Here is a 9,835-nt window from a genome sequence, read left to right as displayed (position 1 = left end):
CACTAATGTATAAGGTGGTGGGTTATTATGTATGATATTATTGGATTAAATAAAGAATTTAAAAAAAATACAGAAGCGTCGGCAAAACATATTACTTTTATGCAAAGCACGTTTCCATAACCTCTGACAACCCGTTGTATCGTATTTGATACAGCGGTTCAAGGTATGTTTGTTCGGAAAGTACTCTGTATTAAAGTCGACCGTATCTTTGTGTGTCGTTCTCAAAAAGCTGCTGTTTGTCACGCGCAGCCTTAAGTAACTGATTTCCGAGTAGTCGAACAAGCTTTCGGAAGATTGATCTTGTTGATCTAGCTTTATTTCCTCAGAGCTGGAACCTTAAAAGTTTCCTGGAGCTACAAGAGGCATTCAATAAGTAATGTAACACATTTTCTTCTCGGCCAGTTGTCAGAAAAATTTCTGTTATGTTGTGGGACATTGTGCAATATTTCCGCTTCAGCCCCTATAGGTGTGGATAGTTGGCGGTGCTACACGTAGACTTCAACATGGCGTCTGCAACGGAGGTGCGTCCCAAGCAGAGAGCTGTCATTGAGTTTCGTTTGGGGGAAAACTAGACCATCACAGGTATTAAGAGGCTCTTGCAGAATGTCTAGGAGACCTGCCAGGACACAAAACCACGGTGAGCCGTTAGGTGAGGGGTCTGCCAACATCGCAACAAGGCCGCACAAAACTGTCCGTTATCCCGCAAGCCGGTCAAACGACAAAGCTGTGATCTACATCTACATCTACAGCTACGTGATTACTCTGTTATTCACAATAAAGGGCCTGGCAGAGTGTTCAATGAACCACCTTCAAGCTGTCTTTCTGTCGTTCCACTCTAGAACGGTGCGCGGGAAAAACGAGCACTGAAATTTTTCTGTGCGAGCCCTGATTTCTCTTATATTATCGTCATCATCATTTTTGTCTGTTTATGTGGGTGCCGAGAGAATGTTTTCGCAATCGGAGGAGAAAACTAGTGATTGAAATTTCATGAGAAAATTCCGTCGCAACGAAAAACGCCATGTTTTAATGATTGCCATTCCAATTCACGTATCACGTCTGTGGCACTATCTCCCCTATTTCACGATAATGCAAAACGAGCTGCCCTTCTTTGAACTTTTTCGATGTCATCCGTCAGTCCCGCCTGATGCGGATCCCACACCGCACAGCAATACTCCAGAACAGGGTGGACAAGTGTGTTGTAAGTAGTCTCTTTAGTCGACCTGTTGCATCTTTTAAGCGTTGTGCCAATGAATCGCAGTCTTTGGTTTGCTCTAACCACAACACTATTTATGTGATCGTTCTAATTTAGGTTATTTGTAATTGTAACCACTAAGTATTTAGTTGAATTTACAGCCTTCAGGTTTGCATGACTTATCGCGTACTCGAAATTTAGCGTATTTCCTTTAGTACTCATGTGAATAACTTCACACTTTTGTTTTTCCAGGGTCAATTGCCACTTTTCGCACCGTAGAGATATCGTACCTAAATCATTTTGCAATCCAGTTTGGCCCTCTGATGACTTAACAAGACGGTAAATAACAGCATCATCTGCAAACAATCTAGGAGGTCTACTCAGATAGTTTCCTATGTCGCTAATGTAGATCAGGAACAATAGATGGTCTATAACACTTCCTTGAGGAACGCTGGATATTACTTCTGTTTTTCTCGATGACTTTCCGTCTATTACTACGAACTGTGGCCTTTCTGAATCCAGTTGCACGACTGAGGCACGCAGTTTGGTTAGTAGACGCTTCTGAGGAACGGTGTCGAAAGCCTTCCGGAAATCTAAAAATATGGAATCAATTTGACATCCCCTGTCGACATCGTTCATTACTTCATGAGTATAAAGACCTAGTTGTGTTTCACAAGAACGATATTTTCTAAGCCCATGCTGACTACGTGTCAATAAATCGATTTCTTCGAGGTACTTCATAATGTTGGAATACAGTATATGTTTCAAAACCCTACTGCCAATCGACGTTACTGACATGGGCCTATAGTTCAGCGGATTACTCCTACTTCCCTTTTTGGGTATTGGTATGACTTGAGCAATTTTCCAGTCTTTAACCACGGATCTTTCTGTGAGCGACTGGTTGTATATACACTCCTGGAAATTGAAATAAGAACACCGTGAATTCATTGTCCCAGGAAGGGGAAACTTTATTGACACATTCCTGGGGTCAGATACATCACATGATCACACTGACAGAACCACAGGCACATAGACACAGGCAACAGAGCATGCACAATGTCGGCACTAGTACAGTGTATATCCACCTTTCGCAGCAATGCAGGCTGCTATTCTCCCATGGAGACGATCGTAGAGATGCTGAATGTAGTCCTGTGGAACGGCTTGCCATGCCATTTCCACCTGGCGCCTCAGTTGGACCAGCGTTCGTGCTGGACGTGCAGACCGCGTGAGACGACGCTTCATCCAGTTCCAAACATGCTCAATGGGGGACAGAGCCGGAGATCTTGCTGGCCAGGGTAGTTGACTTACACCTTCTAGAGCACGTTGGGTGGCACGGGATACATGCGGACGTGCATTTTCCTGTTGGAACAGCAAGTTCCCTTGCCTGTCTAGGAATGGTAGAACGATGGGTTCGATGACGGTTTGGATGTACCGTGCACTATTCAGTGTCCCCTCGACGATCACCAGTGGTGTACGGCCAGTGTAGGAGATCCCTCCCCACACCATGATGCCGGGTGTTTGCCCTGTGTGCCTCGGTCGTATGCAGTCCTGATTGTGGCGCTCACCTGCACGGCGCCAAACACGCATACGACCATCATTGGCACCAAGGCAGAAGCGACTGTCATCGCTGAAGACGACACGTGTCCATTCGTCCCTCCATACACGCCTGTCGCGACACCACTGGAGGCGGGCTGCACGATGTTGGGGCGTGAGCGGAAGACGGCCTAACGGTGTGCGGGACCGTAGCCCAGCTTCATGGAGACGGTTGCGAATGGTCCTCGCCGATACCCCAGGAGCAACAGTGTCCCTAATTTGCTGGGAAGTGGCGGTGCGGTCCCCTACGGCACTGCGTAGGATCCTACGGTCTTGGCGTGCATCCGTGCGTCGCTGCGGTCCGGTCCCAGGTCGACGGGCACGTGCACCTTCCGCCGACCACTGGCGACAACATCGATGTACTGTGGAGACCTCACGCCCCACGTGCTGAGCAATTCGGCGGTACGTCCACCCGGCCTCCCGCATGCCCACTATACGCCCTCGCTCAAAGTCCGTCAACTGCACATACGGTTCACGTCCACGCTGTCGCGGCATGCTACCAGTGTTAAAGACTGCGATGGAGCTCCGTATGCCACGGCAAACTGGCTGACACTGACGGCGGCGGTGCACAAATGCTGCGCAGCTAGCGCCATTCGACGGCCAACACCGCGGTTCCTGGTGTGTCCGCTGTGCCGTGCGTGTGATCATTGCTTGTACAGCCCTCTCGCAGTGTCCGGAGCAAGTGTGGTGGGTCTGACACACCGGTGTCAATGTGTTCTTTTTTCCATTTCCAGGAGTGTAACTGGTAAACATGGACCTATTGTATCAGCATACTCTGAAAGGAACCTGACTGTTATACAATCTGGATCGGACGCCTTGTCTTTATTAAGTGATTCAAGCTGCTGCGCTACACCGAGGATATCTACTTCCATGTTTTTGATCTTGGCAGTTGTTCTTGACTGGAATTTTGGAATATTTACTTCGTCTTCTTTGGTGAAGGAGTTTAGGAAAATCGTGTTTAATAATTCTGCTTTGTGGCACTGTTATCAGTGACTTCACCGCTGTTATCGCGCAGTGAAGGTACTGACTGCGCCTTGCCACTGGTGTGCATTATGTATGAGCAGAATCTCTTTTGGTTTTCTGCCAGATTCCGAGACAGAGTTTCGTTGTGGAAATTATTATAAGCTTCTCGCACTGAAGTACGCGTTATCTTTAGAACTTCTGCAAAACTTGTGAGTAGGCTGTTTATGTGTTTGTATGTTGGCAGTGCTATGTAGTGCTCTCCATTAATAACTCTGACAGCGCTGTGTGCACTCTGTAAGACAGTCTGTGGCTGGTCGGACTCGCAGTTGGAGGTGAACAGCCAGCACTGTTGGAAGTTGGGAGTGAGTAGTCAGCAGTGATGGAGGTTAGAGGTTAACAATTAGCAGTGTTAGAGGTTTGCAGTGTTAGTGCGAGCGGACGGTCTGATAGTGTTTCCGTCATGGTGATTTATTACTGATGATTATTATTTTTTTTTTTTTGACTTGTTGTCACTTGATTAAGGTAAAACCTGCTAAATACATTATTTGCTCTGCAACAAAATCTTTTCTTTGCTAACGACATGCCTATTAGTAGTTGGAGCCTTCAGTAGTTAGAATCTCTTATTTAGCTGGCAGTATTGGTGCTTTTATCGCTGTCGTTCGTGTAATGAAGATTTTCTGTGAGGTAAGTGACTTATGATATGTATGGGTTATTGTTAGGATTGCTTATAATTCAGGGCCATTCTTTTGTATTAATTATTTGAAGCCAGGTTATCATTTTTTGAGCATTCAGATTGCGTTGCGCTAGAATATTGTGGGTCAGAGTTGAAATGATAAAGACAAGCAAAGAGACGGTACGTTCAGTTTCACTCAGTAACTTAAGAACATAGAGTAAGCATTCAGCAATTTAAGTAAAATTATATTAAGTAGTTTCAAACTATGCCAATCTTGGGGATTTTGTGTTCTTTTAAATTTGGCCTGCTTTTTTCGTTGCTTATGCAACAGCGATCTGACTCTTTTTGTGTACCATGGGGGATCAGTAACATCACTTACTAATTTATGTTTAATATATATCTCAACTGCCGTCGATACTATCTCTTTGAAATAATTCCACATCTTTTCTACGCTTACATGATCAGAAAGGAAGGAGTGGAGACTGTCTCTTAAAAAGGTCTTAAGAGCATTTTTATCAGCTTTTTTTAAATAGATCTTGCAGTGTTGGACGTGCGGATATTTGACGTCATAAAAGAAAGGTCGTACTTCCGATTTTATATGCCAGTGTGTTTTTTAATACATTAGATACGTATCCCTGTTTTCAACCTGTGTACTCAGGAGAGTTCCACGACCGTGTCTTCCCCTTCCCTGTGAATAAACGGTATTCACTGCAGTGATCCATGTGGCCCTTAAGACACTGGAACACATGAGGCGTCTTCTGGGCAAAGAGTTTCTGATCTGCTCTGATTGCTTTCGTGCCCTGAAATCTTCGGAGCACTTGCACCCAGCAGAGACACTGATTTAGCTGATACGTGACCATCTGTACTGCCTTAAACGGTAGGGGGGGGGGGGGGGGGAGCAGCTATCATTCTGCTGGGCACTGGGGCACATGGGAATTTAGGACAATGAACAGGCAGACGGAGCCAATAAGGAAGAATGCAAGGAACATGACACAATTTGCGATTCTCTGAAAGCCTGTCGTTTCATTTTTGCCTCAGATTCCTGAATTTTTGGGTTCAAATGGCTCTGAGCACTATAAGACTTAACATCTGTGGTCATCAGTCCCCTAGAACTTAGAACTACTTAAACCTAACTAACCTAAGGACAGCACACATATCCATGCCCGAGGTAGGATTCGAACCTGCGACCGTAGCGGTCACGCGGTTCCAGACTGAAGCGCCTAGAACCGCTCGGTCACACCGGCCGGCCAACCATGTTAGGGACTTGTGTTGTCTGCAAAAGGAGACGAAGTTGAGGCAACACGAAACAGACGTAAGCTGCATGAAAATTGACAACAATAACTAATCATGATATTATAACTCATTTTACAGCATCTTAACATCTACAGTTTTCAGAACATTGACGCTGTTGTGTGAATTTAATTGCATGTTCACATTCCGGATGAGCTGCCTTGCCAAGCTGAATACCGTCACGTACGGAAGGCCAGAATTTTTGGGGGCAGGAGTGGTTACCTTTGAGGAAAAATAAGCTGAGGCTGATTAAGCCAACTATCTGGCCCTGTTAAACCACATGCCGGTCACTCAGGTGGGGTGAAGTGACCCTGGTGCGACTCCTAATTCGACACCGTCCCCTGACACATGGCTTCTAACGCGGGCGATAGGATCCCCCAGTCTGTGTTGCCTGGTTGCCTGTAGCGTACAATTCATTGTACGCCTCATATTCACTGAGTGCATTTTATATTGCGATGAGCAAGTAGAAGCGAATTTAGATGATCTGTCCTCTATTTTAGTTGATGTCGAAAAAAGTGTGGTGAAAGCCTTGAAGTTTTGCAAAGTGTCTGGAGATTTACTCACTCCCAACTTCCATCACTGCTGGCTGTTCACCTCCAACTGTTAGGGATATATATATATATATATATATATATATATATATATAGAGAGAGAGAGAGAGAGAGAGAGAGAGAGAGAGACTATTATCGTCTTTGGATGTGGATTTGGAGGGCGTAAAGTCACACCGCTCTCCCGGCCGTTGTCAGTTTTTGTGACCGGAACCACTACTTCTCAATCTAGTAGCTCCGCAGTCTGCCTCACAAAGGGCTGAGTGCACTCCCCTTGCCAACAGCGCTCAGCAGACCGGCAGCACTTAACTTCGGTGATCTCACGGGAACCGGTGTTACAGCTGCGGCACACATACACACACACACACACACACACACACACACACACACACTCACTCACACATATATATGTGTGTATGTATGTATGAGAGAGAGAGAGAGAGAGAGAGAGAGAGAGAGAGAGAGAGAGTACGCTTGAGAGTGTGTGCATGATCCTAGAGCGCTAATTCTGTTTTTCATTGTAGTTACCATTTCACCCATTTTGCCCCCTTTAACCACACTCTTCTCGTAAAATTTTAGTTCGGGTGCTAATGACCATGTTGCCGCGCGGCCACACCAGCATATCATCATAATAAATGATTGGAAGAAGGCAAAGGTCACACCTATCCACAAGAAGGGTAGAGAAGTGATTCACAAACCTACCTCCCAGTCACATGGAATCTCGTCATACAATCATACAATCGTAAAACTTTTTTTGAGCTCAGACACAATGAGCTGTCAGGAACAACACAAATCGATCATACGAAACTTGGCTTGAGCTTCTCTCGCATGGAATTCTGAAGGTCATGGATCAAAGTGGAAGCAGTATTTCTTGCCTTCCAAAAATTATTTTAGTCGGCACCACATCAACGTTTATTAACAAAATACGGTGATACAGGTAATCAAAAGTTACTTTGTCACTGAACTGAGAATTTCTTGGTAGCAAGGATGCAGTTTGTTATCTTTGATGGAGAGTCATCAATAAAAGTGGAAGTAACTTCAAGCGTGCTCCATCGGAGTGTGTTCGAACACTTGTTTTTCGTATCGTATATTACTGATCTAGGAAATAATTTTAATAGTAACCTCAGATTTTTCTCAGTCATCTATCACCAGGTTCTACTCGAAAAAAGCTCTACCAGTATTGCGCAGATCTTGATTGGGTTCCGAAGTGACAAGACTGGCTTCTAGTTACAAATGTAAGGGAATCCAAAATTGTCCAATTCACAGAACGCAGAAATGACCTATGACTAAAACATCAACGAGTCGCTATTGGAGTCAGTCAACATAAACACTTACCTCTGTACAAAAGTATACAGCAATTTTAAATGAAACCATCAAGTAGGCTTAGTGGTATGTAATGCAGCTGGAAAACTTCTGTTCATTCGCTTCATACTAGACTGTCTACAAAGGAGACATGTGACAGTCAGTGTCCTGTCTTAGAATATCGCTTAAGTTTCTGAACTCACGCCAAATACGATTTAAGCACTTCTCGTATTTGATTATGTTGTTCTGGCGTAACCACAAGCGCCAGAACGAAGATGAAGAACTTAAGACCAGAGAAGGTGGTGAAACGACGTCGGCCAATGGTGCGATGATTAGGACCGCATCACGACAGGAACTCCCCCTCGCCGAAGGGAATATAAGTGTCACTCCTGCCACACTCGACCGGACATTAGTGGACAGTATCTGCATAGTATTAGCACGGCCCAGAGGAGAGAGCTACTATAGCAATTAGTAGTGATCCATTTCCATTGCTTGTTTGGACGTTGTCTCTAGCGAAGAACATTAGTGTTCGCATGTCGCCTGTCTTTTGCTACACTTGTAGTACATTGAAGTTAAGTATTGTCAATCTGCTTTATTGAAATAAAACTTCTAATTTTATTTGCTTGAATTGTTGCATAGCATTCCGAGAACGCAGCATCCCTTAGGCACTCTATTCGAGACGAGTGGGTAAGAACCCATAGACGTATCGATATTATTTATTATTACAGGAGAGAGTGTTGTACGTAGAGGTTAGGACAACTAGGAACACATGACCGCCACAAGCAAGTCCCGCAATTTTCTCCAGCTTTTGGTGTTGAGATACATGAGGTTGTTTTTTGTGCAGCATTTGTAAATATGTCACGTTTTACCCATTTAAGAACTGTATAATATATTAAAGTTACTTAGACTATTTTTGTATCCCGCTTGGAAGGCGGTGAGTGGGTAGGAGCAGGAAAAGGTAATACACGTCGGTACTGCAAATACAGTTAAAGCACCTTTACTAGTGTATAAACATATTACATTAACTTTAGGTGATGACATGTAGGTGCGACGATGTGGCCCCATCGTAACTGATGCAAAGTCTCAATAGAAAACTAAGCTGAAGCGATGTTTCCTGGCTGTCTGCACCTGATGAAATGGGGAGAATCTGTACCGGAGCTGGCTGGTTCAAATGGCTCTGAGAACTATGCAACTTAACTTCTGAGGTCATCAGTCACCTAGAACTTAGAACTAATTAAACCTAACTAACCTAAGGACATCACACACATCCATGCCCGAGGCAGGATTCGAACCTGCGACCGCAGCGGTCGTTCGGCTCCAGTACCGGAGCTCGTAGAGCTTCACATCACCAGGTAGAGGGCGCTGTCGTCGGTGTCTCGTGGTAGTGCCAACCTCTGAAACTATGCCGTGGCATCGTTGCTATCGATACCACAAATATATTGTTATTTATTCAGGTACAGATTTTTATGTTGAATAAAATGCTATATATTTTTCGAACTATCTACATAACATGTAGACAGTTAAACCATACTTTGTCGGTCGCACACCCTCTTGTATCTTTAAACGGAAGGTTTTCTGCCATGGAACACGTAATACACACAAAATAACTGAGTTTCTTTTATATTTTAATAATTTTACCCATCCTGAAAAGGGAAATTTGTGTTAGTTTCCAAAAGCTTCTATTTTACAATCTATGTTAAATACATAACTATGACGAGGGTATGCTGAAAAGCATTTTTTATGTGAAAGCTCTTACACCTTCGTAAATAAAAAAACGTTATTGACATTCTATACCATTGTTTCTCATGTCTACATATTTATTTTTCAACGTGGTCACCCTGACGACGAATAAACATCTCCAGCGACAGTTGAATAATTGGCATTGTTGACGGAGCCACAACGTCACCTCTGTTTGCACCGCTTCATCTCTATCAAAGAGATTTCCTCGAAGGTGTGCTTTAAGTTTTGGAAACAAATCAAAGACGGATGGGCCAAGTCGGGACTGTACGGAGGATGATCAATGACAGCGAACCCAGTGCTTGGGGTTGTTGCAGATGCCACTGCGCCCATGGGCATTGTCATGCTGAAGAAGAGAGTGCTCCATGTGTACACTAACTCTTCGAATTCGACACTCGATTACATCGCGCTGTTTCTCACGCACTGATGTAGTTACGTTACACACCGCCATGTTACGCGCTGAAATTAGGAGCGCTCTAGCGGCACAGGACTGCAAATATGTAGACATGAAGAATAAAGAATGTTAATAACGTCTGT

This window comes from Schistocerca piceifrons, chromosome X (assembly GCF_021461385.2).
Source record: "Schistocerca piceifrons isolate TAMUIC-IGC-003096 chromosome X, iqSchPice1.1, whole genome shotgun sequence".
NCBI classification, from domain to species: Eukaryota; Metazoa; Arthropoda; class Insecta; order Orthoptera; family Acrididae; genus Schistocerca; species Schistocerca piceifrons.
This window is presented reverse-complemented; position numbering follows the sequence as displayed.